This window comes from Podarcis gaigeae, assembly GCF_964106915.1.
Source record: "Podarcis gaigeae genome assembly, chromosome: 9".
Lineage (NCBI taxonomy): Eukaryota > Metazoa > Chordata > Lepidosauria > Squamata > Lacertidae > Podarcis > Podarcis gaigeae.
In genome coordinates this window covers 3,959,911-3,974,593 of record NC_139685.1, presented here as the reverse complement: position 1 = coordinate 3,974,593, position 14,683 = coordinate 3,959,911, and the positions used below count along the sequence as shown (strand labels likewise).

Sequence of the window (14,683 nt, the reverse complement as noted above, 5' to 3'; positions counted from 1 at the left end):
CTTGCTTGCGTCCCAGATCACTCTTTTCTCCACTTCTGTCCTCAGATTTATCTCAAAGTAGTCCCTCAAAGTTTTTTGGGCCTTTTTGTAGACTTCTGGATCTCTAAATAGGGTGTCATTCATTCTCCATCTAAAGGAACCAGCTGTTGTTACCTTCATTTCCATCTTTACCGCGTTATGGTCTGAGCGTGTCTTTGGGCAGATTTCCACTTTTTTTATCATTGGAGCCATTCCACTAGTAATCCATATTTGATCTATTCTTGTCCATGTCATCTGGGACTCTGAAAAAAAGGTCCCCTCTCTCTCGAGAGGGTTTCTTAGTCTCCAAATATCTATCAAGTCCATATTGTCGGTCATTTCGAAGAAAGTCTTAGGTAGTCTCCCATCCTTGGAGATCACCTGTCTTTGTGCTTTGTCCATATATGTAGAGACGACACCGTTCATATCTCCTAAAAGAATCACCTTATAATCCAGGTAGTCCATCAATGTCTCATGCAATTTCTTATAAAATTCTGCCTTCCCTTCATTTGGTGCATATATGCCGACTGTCAAAAACTTTTCTCCTTGGATTTGTATTTCAATTGCCAATATTCTTCCATGTTCATCTTTAAAAATCAGTTTTGGGGCCAATTTCTCCTTTGCATAGATCACCACTCCTCTTTTCTTAACTTTATCCGATGAAATAAATTCCTGTCCTAACCTTTTGTTTATAAGCAATTTTCTGTGTATTCTTGTTATGTGGGTCTCTTGTAAACAAATCAAATCCAATTGTTATTTTTTTAAGATATGGAAAACTTCACGTCTTTTTCTGGGAAGGTTCAAACCGTTACAGTTCCAGCTTAGGAATCGCAGAGACATTGTTGGTTAGTTTCCTCCAGCCGCACCCTGCGGCGGTTCTCCCTCTGGAGGTGATTTAAGTCCAAATGTCAAATTTCCCAAATCTGTATCCGATGTCGAGTCCAGCACTCCTTTCACCAGGTCCTCTTCGTATCTGTCCAGGAATTGTTCTTTATCTTGTACTGTTCTTATATTAACTTTCTTTCCTTTGAAATTGAAGGACAGGCCTTGCGGATATTCCCACCTAAAAGGTATGTTGTTCTTCTTCAGCAGGTCGACCAAGTTCTTAAAGTAGGTCCTTATCTCTAAGATGTATTTTGGGATGTCCCTGTATATTTGCACAGTAGCGTTTTCAATCTGGAGAGTTTTCTGATAATGCAAGTTCAGTATTTTATCTCTTTCCTCTTTAGATCTCAAAGTTATCAGACAATCCCTTGGAATCTTCCTACCTTGCCTTCTGCCCAATCTGAAGGCAGTTGTTATCTCAAATTCTTCTTCCTCTAGGTTTACCTGCCAAAATTCCGAAAGTTCTTTTGTGAGAAAGTCCACTAGGCTGTCCCCTTCACTCTCTGGGACGAGTCTCAATCTCAAGTTCTTCTCCTTACGCTGCATCTCCCACAAAGACAAGGTCGCCTCATGCTGGTCAAGCTTCTTGCAAACCGGTACTAAATTTTCCTGTGTGGATTCCGCTGTAGATTTGGCCTCCTCCGCAATTTTCCTGATTGTGGCGTTTTCTTGCACCAGTTTATTTATAGTCTCTGTATTAGATGTAATACTTTTGGTATTTAAATCTAATTTTACTGTAAGTTCTGTCAATTGTTTAGTATTTTCCGTACTCTGCTTGGTCAAGTTTTCTAAAGATTCATTTATTTTAAGTAATGCCTGTGTCACTGAATCCATGAATGCTGTTATTCCTTTTTCCTGTCCTGCTGCACCTGTTGGCGGTAGTCCTGATAGCGAGCCCCTTTTCTTTTGTGCAGCTTTAGCTTTAGACCTTGTTGCTATTTCGCCTACAGGGCCGCTCATGTCCCAAGGTCGTTCTCACAGGAACAGGTTTACAATGGAAAAATCCAGTGACTTTCTTTTTAAAGCCTATGTTGCAACTGTTACCTTCAGCCCTCTAGAGGGAGCATCAATGTGTCAGTAAACAAAGGAAACAAAGAATCCAACAGCCCTCAGAGGAAAAAAGTTTCTAAGAAAGTCTATCAGTCTTTTAGTTGCAACAATGTTATTTCACAAAGTCTCAAAAGTTATATCCAATAAAGTCCACTTTAAAACAAAGGTGATCTGACAGTTCCTATCAAAGTGCTTCACCCAGGCAGTCCGTTCCCAGAGTCAGAGACTGCGGGAAATTGTCCTTTTAAACTCCCTTATGCAGGTTACCTTTTCTTCTACTTCTTCCCCCCCTGATCTTGCTTACAAGGGGGGGAAATTAGCTTCAGTGTTAGGGTTAGCCCAATCCAAAAAGTTCACAGTAAATTTTCAATTGCAGCTTCCTAGTTCCGTTGCTTTAGCGATCATGCAGTCCGGGGGAGGCAGACTTCCTTTATTTACCGTCCCCGTTTTCAGCCAAATTTTTAAAGGTTTTTGTTTGTAATCCCAGTAAGGTATCCAATCTTACTTACGGGTGCTCTTTTTCAGTCCAAATTTCAGGAAGGAATCGACGCTCTCCGCCTATGGCGACGCGGCTTCACTCCACGGGCTGGGTAGTGACTCTCAGCACCGCGCGATCCCCCGATGCTCCTCCGGAGCCTTTAAAAAGGCTCTTTTGCAGTAAAGGGGGGCGCAAATGGTGCCCACCGAGTCTCCTTGTTCACAGGCTTCCGCGCCTGTGATTTTAGGGGTCCCCGCTTCGCCGTAGCGGTCAGACCCGAACTCGTGGAGCAGCCCTCTCCCCGGAGAACAGAGAGAGAGCCGCCATTAAGCGCTGGCGCCGACCGGAAGCTGTCAATAAAAATGGGGCTAATAGACATCCTTGTCTAACTCCTCTTTGGACTGGGATTTTGGACACAGCAGCACCAGAGCACGGAGTGGAATTAGAAGGAAGGATGCGATCCTTTCCTTTTCCCTCTGCTTGCCTGGAGGGGAGGGGATTTCCCTGCTCTTTGTTCTGTTTGAGCAAACAGCAACCGAAACAGAAGTGGGTGGGCAGTAAGACCCTGAGGCAGAAAGCAGGAAAGTAACAGCTTCCTCTCTTCAGGCGTCCCTCCTCCCTGGCGCGCAATTGGATTTTTGCCGGATTTTTGCCCCTGCACTCAGGCCAGTCGGCTCCAGGGACCACACATTCGCTCAATAACACGCACAGACATCTCCCCTTACTTTTTAGGATAAAAAAATCTGTGTGTTATAGAGAGAAAAGTACGGTATGTTCAAAGGACACTATCCAAATGACATTTAACTCTCTTTAAAATTGGGAAATTGAGAAGCACAAGGTGTTCCCTCCTCAGTTGAAATCACAGGGACTCAGTGGCACTTGGTGTTGGATGGATTGTGCCCTTAATGTGGATATTATTGTAAAAATGCACAAACAGACGAGAACAGAGAGCATCATGGTCATAGATTCTTCGGCACTGTTAATAAAAAAAATGGCAAATAAAGATGATTAGTGACATTATGGGGAGCAGCCACAGGTTTCATCCTCAGTCTCAGACTAAGACAGTCCTGCAGTTTTCAGCTTGGCCTTATCTATCACTCCCCCTGCTAATCCTTTGATTGGTTCAGATGCTAGGAGATCCTCCACACACCAATTTGGGGGAAGTAACATCTGACCCAGCATATTTCTGAGCATTGTTTCCTGGTGCCGACATATACATGCACATGCAAAGCAACTACAAAACCACAAAGTAACCCTGCCCCCAGTAAGACGGGGAAATGAGCACACCAGCTACCCAGGTGAGCTTCACTAAGTGAGCTTTACCATCTCTTGCCTACTGGCCTGCTGTTTCTTGTTCTTCTGCTGAAACTCCAGGTGCCTAAGTTGTTTGGCCTCTTAGAGATGACCTAGAGCTGCTGCATGCTCCTGTCTCTTGGGACAGGGCACTCAAATGCTGCATTGTATGGCAGGATTTTGGCTGGTTCTGATGCAAGTCAGCACAGAGACTCGAGCAGTAAAGTTGATTTTTTATTCAAGGAAATACAAACAGAGAAACCTATGGGCAAGACTGACCCCAGTAAAGCAGTTGCCAGAACTGACGATCTGTGCCTCTCACTTCCCCCTAAGTCTTCTCCCCGGCCGGCTGTTTCCCCAGCAGTCTTGAGCTCTTTGCTCTGCTACATGCACTGCCCTGTGTGTTCTTGGAGACAAGGGAGGAGGGAATCTGAATACAGTATGACCCGCAGGCTCCTGTGAATCTGTTGCAGCCTCAGCCTCCACCTTCTCACTGGTCTATCCTACATCTGCAGTGCTTTCTGCCTCTGGGATGGGATTAGCCAGAGAAAGCGGGGGCTGGGGGTGGGCAAATGCAGTGGTCCTGGGTAAACGCTGTATGGTATGAGAGGGGCAAACCCGGCAAGGGGCACACAGCACAGTTGGGGGTTGTGCCATATGTGGCCGCTAGCCAGAGGAGTTGTGGTTGAGGTATTAGCCAGCCCTCAGGCCTGACGATACTTCTTTTGAATGCCAGGTTGGTTTTAAATAAGAGCTCTCTCATTCATGATTTGATTGTGGTTAAGGAGACTGACCTGGTATGTGTTACTGAGACCTGGGTGGGTAAGCAGGGTGGGGTTTGTGGGGAATTAAATACACGAATCCCTGTGGACCCACATGTGTGGAAAACAAAAAAATGTCTGGGTCCCTGCACACAGGGAGCCCCAGTAGCAGAGTATTAAACACACAAAAATAAGCAGTACAGTGAAGTGTTAAGAATGCAGGTTGTTAAACCTTTCTATCCCATTTAGCTGCACACAGCAGCCAACCTCTTCCCGCCCCTCTTGCAATGAGCAGGCCACACACTGTTAAGTAAATTTAAAATGATTTACTTACAGATTCAAAGTCTCAGTCATGCAGTAGCAAGGAGAAACACAGGCAAAGTTCTATTGGGTAGAAAAATACAGTATATAGCTCCAAACACTTGCTCCCAAGCTTACACATGTCCTCATTGATGGATTACATGATGCAGAAAGTGAGAGAGGAATGAGAAAGGCTTCACTTTCTCCCTCTCTAGAGGAGAGGGAACATGACTTAGTTGAGTCTTTCTAGCAATAAACTCTGTGGTCCTTAACCCCTTCATGCACTGATTAGCAGTCCTGCATAGTTCTGTTTGACTGCAATCTCCCACAAGGTTGGCTTTGCTCAGCTGTGCCTCCTCAGGTTACTCAGTCCTTCATCAGAGCAGGATTGAGGGTTGGAGAGGTTGGGAGTTGCTGTAGTCTGTAGGAAATTCATCTCTCTCCGGGCTTTCTCTCCACTTGAGTGGGCATCTAGCGTGTCTGTAACTGGTGCTGGGGAATATGAACTGATTAGGGATTCTGCTGGTTTACCTGTGACTTAAAGGCACACATACCTTTGTGGCTCTGGTGTGTTACAGTGAAGGAGAATGAAACATAAAGCATTAACAATACCCAGCTCCCCCCCCCCCCCAGAATGAGGGGGTAGTTTTTTGCTGTTATTGTGTTGCTTACTTATCTCAAAAAGGCACGTGAGATGAATTTTTGGTAACATGTAAACAGGCAAAGTTCATTTTGGGGAATCCACCGCTGACAAACAATTGGGAGAAGAGGCAGGAGGGCCATGGATAGCAGGAGTGGAGCCAGGTGAAACTCAGCACTCAGGGAAGTAACTGACTCCCAGGTCAGCAGCAACTGAGCAGGCCTTCAGACAGTTACTGACAGGGATGTGTTTCCGCCTCCAGTTTTGAACATTCCACAGAAGCAGCAACCAAGGCCTACAAGGAAATCACTTTAATGGCCCACCATTTTGCATGAAGTTCAATTAATTGGCTAATCAGTTAAAAGGCGGATCAACTTAAAAAGAGATCACCAGAGTTACTTTGAAGTATCTTGACTTGGGTCCTCTATACCCCATGCACCTATCCTGGAGAGGAAACAGTTTAGCCAGAACCTGCCTTTCAACACCGTTGAGAAAATTAGTTGAAAGGACTAGTTATCCAAGCTCAGACATATGTATCGCATCACTTAAACAGTGCAGGCAATCTACATTTCCTTCTTTCTTTTTTCAGTCCCAGGTGCCAGGAAGCAATTGAACACTACAGGGGAACGCCAGATCAATTAGGTTTTGAGTTTTATTGTGACTTGTCACACATGTGATGCAATAATTTCTCTCTAAATGTCAAAGCTCATTAATGTGAGTGAGGAAGAAGAAATACAGGAAAGGGGTAATGGTTAACAATCACATGCATAATAGTCTGTCACCATTTTCAAGTCTAAAAAAAATAATTCTGGCTCAATGCCCCAAGAAAGCAGAAAGCTGGAAGATTTTCTTTTGAGACAATGATGTCTTTAAATATAAACACAAGTGCAGAATGCTTGAGTAACAGAATCCTTATTTAATTCAGTTCTCCCACTAATGAGACTAAATTGGTTATTTGAATCTTTTTTAAAAAGGGGGGGGGGAGGCTTGTTTGCTGGTGACAAAAAATTATTCTGAGACATGAGCCCCACACACTCACCCATGGGCGATATAATATGAGTCTAGGCAAGGAAAGTAGGTTGTCCTGCTTTTATCACCCTGCCGGGGTGTGGAGACCCGGGGTGTGTATGTTTTACGAAGAAACCCTACAGACCGAGTTTGGGCCGCTTTTCTGAAATCAGAATGTGATGCCTCTCCTCTGCAGTGTGTTGCTTTTCTCTCTGACCAGTCTCTCTCCCCCTCCTCCTCCTCCCTGCCCCCCTTTCCCCTTCTTGGACTCTTCCCTCCATCTGTCATTTCCCTCTAGAAAGCTCCCTTCTGCTGAGTCCCTATTTCATTTCCTGGCAGCCTCCACTGCCCTGCTACAGCCTCTCTTAGCTTGCTGCTAAGTTCTCCTCCCCAGTCCTCCTAGGCCTTCCTGGGCCCTCGCCTGCTCTCTCTCTCTCTCTCTCTCTCTCTCTCTCTCTCTCTCTCTCTCTCTCTCTTTCTCTCTCTTTCTCTCTCTCCCTCCTCACCTAGGCCCTTCTGCATTCCCTGCCCTGGCAGCATGGCCAATGGCTACTGCCAACTAGAAGAGACAAAACTGTATGGACTCGTCTGGCACAAAGCATGGTAGCTTCATATGAAACATAGAAAACACACTCAGAATATGAAGGTGTTGAAAACCACCACGATGCAGATGATTCACCTCTGGGAAATGCATCTTTCTGACAATGATGATGTGTGCTCCACTTCTAATCCAAATGGCCATCTACAGGCAACTTCCTTTAATCAGATTTCAGTTGAAGAGAATGGAAGGAGAGAGGGAGCTGAAAAAGAAGAGTGTTAAAGCGGATTTACAGGGCTGGCTGGCTGGAATATATTTCAGTATCCTAAGTGCCAGAACCCAATCTTTAGCTCCAGATATGAGGTTACAAAAATGTCTTTTATTTTGCTTCCCAGCAGCTGTGGCTTTAAGCTTTTAAAGATGACAAAACAGTTTTATCCAGCACAGTCAGCAAAATTCAGACATTTATTTCCCTGAGGTTGTAAACCTCTATAAAGAATGTTTGTATTTGAGTCCCCAGCTCTTAAATGAACAAGGATCTTTTCCCTAAAAAAATAAGGAAAATAAGAAGAGAAAGATTGAAATCCTGATATTCTAACCATTCGAAGACAGGGAACAATCCAGTACTTTCAAGTGCCATTAGTGTCAGTGGGAGAAAATGAAGGATTCTCTCTTCGGCTTCTGCACAGTAAGAGCTGTGACTCTGGACAGGGGAGATCCATGGCTGATTCAGTCATCTCTTTCTTAAAATAAGGAATTTATGGGTGGTCAGTATTTAGATCAGTTGAGCCACAATGGAACCACCCTCGTCCTGTTTTATGCAGATATTCCAACAGTTCTTCTTTGGACTGTCATATTACACACCAGCAGTCATTCTACTCTAGTAGGCTGGCTACCTGAGATGCTTGTTTTATAACCCACCCTTTAATGAATATTTCAGTCCCAGAGTGTTTCCCTTCCATCTGGACTGTTATAAGAAATGTAGCTGTAACTATGAAATAGGTGCTTTTTCTCTCACTCCATCTCTTCTGCCTTTTGTCTTGCATATTTCAGACTGTAAACCTGAAAGTAGAGACTTTTTAAACTGAGCCACTCTGCTTGCTTTTTCACCTGTAGAGTAGGGTAAAAATCATTTAAATTACAGCTTTCTGGGAGATGGTGTTCCTAGAAATTAATTTAACAACAAAACAAGCATTGATACTGTTCCCTTCACTAGCGTCACTGGGGGTATTAGATGGGCCAAATGGAGGCAGATTGGATAGAGAATTGATTCTATATCTGTTGTTAGCTGCCAGGATGGTTCTATTAAGAAAAGTGAAATATTTAGAGGGGTTAAATAAGGATTTATGGTGCAGTCAAATTGAATCCATAGCGATTGCTGAAAAATTAAGGTATAGAAGAAGATGAACAAACAAATATTTATTGAATTATGGTATAAAAATGTTTGTTTGGTACATAGCAATTGCCAACAAAATAACTCACAATCTCTGAGTCATAAAGGAAAAGAACTTGTGGGACATGTTTATGCAATGTTTTGGGACTTTTTATGTTTCAGGTCCCCTTACCCACACCAGCAAAGGACATTTAGACGTCCTGAGCTACAGGACATCTCAACTATCTGAATATGAATGAACAATATGGATTCCTCAAAATTGACTTTCCATCTTTGAATGTCAGGTTTTTCCCCTTTTGTAATTTATTATTGTTATTTGTAAAATATAAATGATGGTATTCATTTTGGGGGGAAACAATGATAATGAATAAATATTCATTTTCATATATGTACCAATGATGTGTTCTTTATATAAACGAGGACAACAATGTTCAAATGCCTCCATTGAAATATGCCACTACTTGGAAACATTAGTTACCCTTCAGCTTCCATATTGTAAGTCCTAGAGGCCAACATCCTGATACTTCAAAATAAAACAAATCTTTAGGGAGGACCAAACAGTACCTCCATCTTCCACTGGAGTCAGTTTAAATTTGTTGGTCCCTGTCCATCCAGTTAATGGCTCCAGGTACCTGCTCAGAACACAGCCTTGATGGATTTATAAAGCATTTCAATGGCAAGCGGGCTGCCGTGCAGGGAGCATTACCGGCCCTGTGCTCAGCATTTTAGGAAGCAAGGAGCAGGTGTGCCCCACACAATTTTGAACCTCCTGTCAGCTGATGGGCAGATGAACATGGTTTGAACTGGGGTGAAATTGGACCCATTGATGAGCCTGCAGACCAAAGGTTCCCGACCCCTGACACAGATGTTAAAAAGCATGAAGGATAATGGATACAACTGAAGCGTGTAGAACATCATAGCACAGTGTTGAAAATCTCCAGCACCATGGAAGCAATCTGCCAGTTTAGAATGGAACCGCTGAGCTATACAGCCTATCCCATTCCCTCCAGGCAACCCACAAGGATTGCTACTATTTAACCTAGAGTCCAGGTCAGAGCAGATGTGGTTTCTAGAAAAATGCTCAGCAAGCAAGTCACAGCAAGCTACCAAGGGTTCTAGACCACACTCCAAGAGCTCTAAATATAGGAGACTTCTCACTATCCAGGAAAGCTCTACTTGGCAGCACAGAGCAGACACAGGAGTGTTGGTGATGTATTTCTTTTTGGCTAACAGTTCCCACAGCAGTAGCTGTGTTAGTCTGTTGCAGCAAAAACAACAAAAGATGTCATGGCGCTTTAAATACCAATTTCATTATTTGCATCTTATAAAGTGTATGCTTGTCCACATAAATTGCCATAACAAAATGTGTTATTTAAAAAAAAAAATCTGGTAGTCTCTGAGGTACCATAAGCCTTTATTGGCATTCTTTTTTGCCGTCGTCATCATCATGACAAGATTGGCCTTGCCTTCAAGGGGATTTTGCCCATTTTCAGTCAGACTTGTATTGAGGTCTTCCCCACAAGCAACCACAATCTACATTAAGCTGCATATTCAATTGTCCCCACAACTTCTTCATTGCTGTCAACTCCCTGGAATACCAAAGAACTGAGCTTACTCTGGTCAGCAATAGAGAATGTGCAAAAAGGTTGTGTTGATGAATATGCAGCTGTATTTAAATCTAATTGATAAATTAACCTGTTTCAGGGCAGATGATTAAGCAACTGACATTGTCCAATCAGTCCAATAAGTTATTTAAAAATCCGACTAATAAGCGCACAATCCAGCTAAATTTAAGAACTTCTAAATCACATTGATTTCCTCAGGAGACTGAAGTTGTGACTCTTAAATGAGAGTAAGCATCACTGGGACAGACACTGATAGGATTCGGCTACTAAGCAGCCAGTTGAACGAAAAAGAACATTTAACTTTCCCAGTCCTTTATTTAATAGCTAAAATGCTGTTGAAATAGAAATTATCAGCTGCAAGGTAATATCCCATCTTAGTGGTGCAGCAATAAAACTGCTAGCATGTTTTGTAAAAGCTAAGTAGGGTCAAATTGTGTGGGGTGCCGGGTGTTGAGATTTCCGCATTGCAGAAGGTTGGACTAGATGACCCTTGGGGTCCTTTCAAATTCTACAGTTCTGTAATTCTACAGTGGTACCTCGGGTTAAGAACTTAATTCGTTCTGGAGGTCCGTTCTTAACCTGAAACTGTTCTTAACCTGAAGCACCACTTTAGCTAATGGGGCCTCCTGCTGCCGCTGTGCCGCCGCTGCACGATTTCTGTTCTCATCCTGAAGCAAAGTTCTTAACCCAAGGTACTATTTCTGGGTTAGCAGAGTCTGTAACTTGAAGCGTATGTAACCTGAAGCGTATGTAACCCGAGGTACCACTGTATTATCCTTCGCCCCACTCCGCTTCAGAAGGCAGTGATAGCCATATGCCTCTAGGTGGCGCACAATATCTATTTGTGTCTATGTATTGGGGACGGGCTGTTTTTTTCCAAATACACTCATTGGGTACTGAGTGTTTCGGCTGTCTGCTCGGATTAAAAAGGTTGATCTTCCGAAACAAGTTGAGTTATATGCGCGGTTGATATTCCCCCATGAGGCCGAGAAATACAGACCCTGCAAGTGTCCCTATTTTCCAGGGGCGTCCCTGATTTCCCGGTTTCTGATCTGATTCTGGAATGTCCCGCTTTTCCTTAGGACATCCCTATTTTCATTTGAGAAATGTTGGAGGGTATGGAGTTATCCGACCCTGGATCCGTCTGAAGGCAATCCTGTAAAGCGAAGGTTTTTTAATGTGTGGTGTTTTGTTGTGTTTTCATATGTGTCGGAAGCTGCCCAGAGTGGCTGGTGCAACCCAGTAAGATGCCTAGGGTATAAATACTAAAATTCTCATTCCGGAATGGGACGTCCCTATTTTCATCGGGGAAACGTTGGAGGGTATGGAAATATATGAGGACGGACATAGATCAAGCGCTTCCTTACTTGCACGGGAAGCAATACATGCGCTTCACATCCCATCTCAGCATGAGCACAGCCAGAATTTTGTTGGGGGGGTGCAGAACTTCAGTTAGCTATGTGTGTGTTTTTTTATTGACGGGGGTTTGCAGCGACCCCTCCCTGCCTCCCCTTAGCTATGCCCAGGCACTTCCGCCTGCCAGCCCTGCAGTTAGCGACCAGTGACCGGGAGGTGGGGAGACAGAGCTACCTTTTCACTCTACCTGCCGACTCAGATAGCAAGGACCACGGTCTCATCCCTTTCAGCCGGGCCCTCATCCGGCACCGTACCTAAACCACTAGGTTACTGTGCCAGAAGAACCCTCCCGCTTTAGATCTTCACAAAAAAGGAGAGGGGAAAATCTGATGGGAGATTTCTCCTCTCCCTTCAAGTCTAACTTGTGCAGTCAAGTCTAACCTATGCACCTTTACGCGGGAGTAAATCTCTCTGAAGTCAATGGGAGTCTCCAATGAAAAAAGTGCAAGTAGAGTGCAGCCTTAAATGCTCACGGCCACATGTCTCTCCTTCTCCCTTGCCAGGTGAGCATCCCTGGCTCAAAGAAAGAGGGGGCGGGTTGGAGGCGGACCCCCAGGTCGGATCTAGCTTCCTCTTCCGTCTTCTAGCTATGAATTAGCATCCTGATAACAGCCCACTCTGAAGTCATGCTGGAGCAGCCAAATCCACAAGGTCAAAAACGGATACACCTCTGTGCGTCTCACGGGAAGTCAGACCACTGATCCATTTAGTTCAGTATTGTCTACACAAACCAGGTGTGGGGAGCACTTTGGGCCGCCTGACGTTGCTGGACTACAACTCCTATCATCTGTGATCATTGGCCATGCTTGCAGAGGCTGATGGGAGTTGGAGTCCGGCAACAAATGACCGGCCAAAGGTTCCCCGCACAAGTCTACACGAACTAGCAGCGGCTCTTTGGGGCTCCAGAGGAGTCTTCCCCAACCCTGGAGGTGCTGGGGGTTGGATTTGGTGGGACCTGCTCTATCGCTGAGCTGTGGAAGAAAGGCATCGCTGGAACTCCCTGCTCCTGATCCCGGGAAGCGATTTCTCCTTGCATTTAGCGAGTGTGATTTTGACATCAAAATTCTGGACACGCCAAAACTAAAGCCTTGCGGATGGTGTTGGTTGCAAGGATAGAGCTGAGTCGGCGTTTAAGGTTGCAACGATGAACGCTTGCTAAGGAGGAAGGATGATTCTGGGTCACCAAACATTGGGAATCAGGAGTAGCCCTTGTTCTAGATCAGGCATCCCCAAACTCGGCCCTCCAGATGCTTTGGGACTACAATTCCCATCATCCCTGACCACTGGTCCTGTTAGCTAGGGATGATGGGAGTTGTAGTCCCAAAGCATCTGGAGGGCCAAGTTTGGGGGTGCCTGTTCTAGATATTGTATTTGATGAACCCAGCCCTGGGAACACGTGTGTGAGGAAGGGCGGGCTAGAAATTTGTTTATATATACCCCGCTTGATTGATTGTTTAAAAAAACCTCTTAAAGCGGTTTACAAAAACGAAGGAAATCCATCCTGTTGCATTTCTTATATGGCTTTCTTTCGAATACAGATGAGCGTCTTCTCCCATTGAAATCAATGGGGATCCAAACGTCTTTGGCTCGCGTGTCTTTTTAGGCGAGTCTGGGCTGTCGTGGGTGCGACCTTGGGCTGGGCCCTCTCCATGGGGCAGGCCTGGATCTTCCTCCCCCCCCCCCCCCGCGACTTGGCCAACGAATGCGACCCGATCCGAGGCACCCTTTTCACGGGAGCAAGTCCCCGCGTGCCCAGTGCCACGAAGCTTGGGGGGAAGCCATCTTCCTCTGCCGGATCTGCCCCGATGCCCCCTGCTCTTCACCCTCGATTTTATGTTGCTGGCAGGGAATGGCGGGGACGGGCGACTGGGCTGGTCAGAAGAGAACATAGGGACCTGTTGGAAGGCGGCCTGCCTCCCCCAGCCAGGATCCAGGGGCCTCTGGGAAGCCCGAGAGCCCCGGGGCCCCTTCGCGCGGTTTTCCTCAGCGACTGGCATCATCGGGACTCAAAGGCGACCCTTTCCCTTTCACAAGGGCCCGGGGTCCGAGGCAGCGCTTCCCTTCTCCGGCCCTAAATCTCCCCGCAGGATCCGGCTTCACTGGGCGATCGAGGAGGATCCACTGGCGGCGACGGGAAGCTCCCCGCCCACCCACTCGCTCCGTCCATCGCCGGACGGGGCCTCGCGTGCCTTTTCCCCTCAACAAAACACGCCTTCTCCGGTCAGGGCTGCGCCTCTCGAGCCTTGGGGCTGCCCTTTGGGGAACCTTCTCCTGCCCTGCAAGAGCCTTTCTGAGGCGACCATGCCCAGCCCAGCGCGAGAGAGGAGGGCGAGCCGCAGCTTCGCCCGGGGGCCTGAGGCGGCCTCTTGGCCGAGGTGTTTCCGCTCCCTTTCCTGAGGCGGGCGGGCGGGCGGGCGGGCTCCGTCTCTTTCGGGGCCTGCGCCTCCTCACCTCAGAGAGTCAAGTCAAGGGCGGCTGAGGAGGGCGGGATGGCTCGGCCATCTCTTCCTCGCGGGTTTCCATGCTCATCCCCACTTTGTGGAGCTCTGAGCGAGACACCCACCCACTTCTTCTGTAAAAAGCTTTGCCCGCTGTTGTCGTTCCAGCACCCTGAATAACTGGGTGCCCTCCGCAAACGGGGCCCGGGTCTTTGGGCGAGTTCCGAAGCCGCTGAGGCCCACCGAGAGGCGGCGGGCAGAGGACGAGGAGAAGGAGAGGCCGCCCTGAATAGGCCCCCCTGCCCCTGCCGCCTCCAGCTTCTCCTCGCGGCTTCCCGCCTTCCCCGGCAGCCCGCGGCGACCTTCAGGCGACGGTTCGCTCTGCAGGGAAAGGGCGCGAAACCCGGTTGGTTAGGCTCCCCTCTTGTAATGCGCCCCGCCGACAAAATGGCGCCCCCGCCTCGCCCGGGAAGAAGCAGCGAGTGAAGCTGGGCCTCGGGCTTTGCTGCCCGCCTGGCGCTCGCCTGCCCTTTCCTCGGGGCTGGGCTGCCCGGGCCCCTCACAAGGGCCGGACTCTTCGCTCCACGGGACCTTGGCCTCGCCCGGGTCCCGCCTGCAGCTCCCTCTTGAGCGGGAAGGAAAGGGCGCTTGGCGCCTCGCCTCTTGGAGGCCTCAGGATAGGCCACGAGGCCCGAAGGACGGCTCTGGAGTGGATCGCCTAAGATCCAAGATGGACGCGTATTTACACCCCTCGCCCTGTAGGATAGTGATCGCCTGCTCCCTGCCCTCCTTTCGATGGAGCCCCCCAATAGCATTTTTATTGCTGCTGCTCGCACACAC

At 47.0% G+C, this 14,683-nt stretch overlaps 1 long non-coding RNA gene across 1 annotated transcript; it reads right to left on the bottom strand.

Annotated features, from left to right (window-relative positions):
- Nucleotides 1–5,570: 5,570 nt before the first annotated feature.
- LOC310825227 lies at nucleotides 5,571–10,510 on the bottom strand. Its single transcript, XR_014555175.1, has 3 exons — nucleotides 7,571–10,510; nucleotides 6,940–7,233; nucleotides 5,571–6,881 (listed from the first exon to the last, which is right to left on the bottom strand). It is a non-coding gene; the product is annotated as an uncharacterized lncRNA (long non-coding RNA).
- Between the last annotated feature and the right edge of the window lie 4,173 nt (nucleotides 10,511–14,683).